We start from the raw sequence: 1,671 nt of genomic DNA, 5'->3' as shown, positions 1-1,671 counted from the left end.
TTGAGCGGGATTTAATCTGAACCACCTTCTCCTACCCTCGCCTACCCTCAGGGTATCTGTGTGGCTCTTTCTTAAGCTCTTCTGTGGTGTCTTTTAGCATCTAAAACAATGGGCCATCAGGAAGATTGTAGTATCAACTCAACAGATATCCTGAAGCCTGTAGTTCTTTCCTTACTGATCATCTCTTTGTAGCTTGCCACCTGTGCCATTACAAATATTTCCCCAAGGTTCTTTTCAGAGCTGCTTTTACTTCTTTGTTTTTCAGGCTGTAGATGAGGGGATTCACTAGGGGAGTGACCACACCATACTGTATAGAGAAGATCAGCTCCAGGTCCTGAGGCTGGCATTAGATGATGGGGGAAAGCCAAGCCATAAAAGCAGCTCACTGCAGTGAGTGGGAGGAGAAAGTGGAGAAGGCCTTGCTTCTGCCTGAGGTGAAGCTGATGCTCAGGATGGTGGAGACAATGTGCACAAAGGAGATGAAGATCAGGAAGAATGTACCAAAGTCATGTGTAGGAGAGTGGAACAGACCGGGACAGTGAGGTTGGCAGAGACATCAGAGCAGGACAAAGGGAGAAGAGGGAGGGCAGCTCACAGTTGTAGTGATGGATGGTATGGGCCTCACAGAAGTTCAAGTTCATAGCCAGGAAGATGTTGATAAGTTTATCCAGGAAACCCAGGGTCCATGAAGCCCATAACAGCCTCATACACAGCTGGCTGCTCACCGTAGAGCAGAGGGTGACAGATGGAGGCATAGCAGTCATAGGCCATGGCAGAGAGCAGTAAAATTTCTTTTCCTGCAACGTCAACTGCCAAGAAGGCTTGAGTTCGGCATTCCTCTATTGAAATGATTTCTTATTTATTTATTTATTTTTAAGATTTTATTTATTTATTTGAGAGAGAGACAGTGAGAGACAGCATGAGAGAGGAGAAGGTCAGAGGGAGAAGCAGACTCCCTGTGGAGCTGGGAGCCCAGTTCGGGACTCAATCCTGGGACTCTGGGATCATGATCTGAGCTGAAGACATTGCTTAACCAACTGAGCCACCCAGGTGTCCCAATTTTTCCTTTTAGACAGGAGGTTCTCCTGAAGCTTGGACATAGTGACTGAAGAAAACCAAAGACCCAGGAAGGAGAGGTGACTCAGGAAGAAGTATATGGGTGTGTAGAGGTGAAAATCAGTTCTGATCACCAGCAGCATTGGCAGGTTCCCCACTAGGGTCAGGAGGTAAATGCCCAGGAAGAGCGCAAAGAGCAGTACCTGGACACTGAGGTCCGCAGGCAGCCCAAGAAGGATGAAATCAGTGATTGCGCTGTGGTTTCTCAAGGCCATTTAGAGAGCATGTTTCCTAGAAATAAATATAGAGTGGACTCAAAACTTGTCGTGATTACACCCCGTTACAGAGTTAAGGACGTTCTTTTATGTATACGGTCCTAATTATTTAGGTTTCACATATGCCTTTATTGACTGTCTAGAATCCCTTCTTCCCCATCTGGTATTTGGTTTCAAGCTCACTGTGATATTTCCGTATAGCTGTTAATTTACTTTAAAGACTGCAGAGGAAATTTGTGATTTTGTTCAGATCTAGTCCATGGTCAGTTTATTCTGTGTCCTTCAACTGGACGCTGCTTTATTAGCAGTGTTCTGGGCATATTTTATACATTGTAGCAGA

General features: G+C 45.5%; 1 pseudogene; it reads right to left on the bottom strand.

Annotated features, from left to right (window-relative positions):
- Positions 1–208: 208 nt before the first annotated feature.
- LOC123947154 lies at positions 209–1,331 on the bottom strand (annotated as a pseudogene).
- Between the last annotated feature and the right edge of the window lie 340 nt (positions 1,332–1,671).

This window comes from Meles meles, chromosome 7, assembly GCF_922984935.1.
Source record: "Meles meles chromosome 7, mMelMel3.1 paternal haplotype, whole genome shotgun sequence".
In the NCBI taxonomy this organism is placed as follows: domain Eukaryota; kingdom Metazoa; phylum Chordata; class Mammalia; order Carnivora; family Mustelidae; genus Meles; species Meles meles.
Note: the sequence above shows the minus strand (reverse complement) of the source record. Positions and strands in the feature narration are given on the sequence as shown.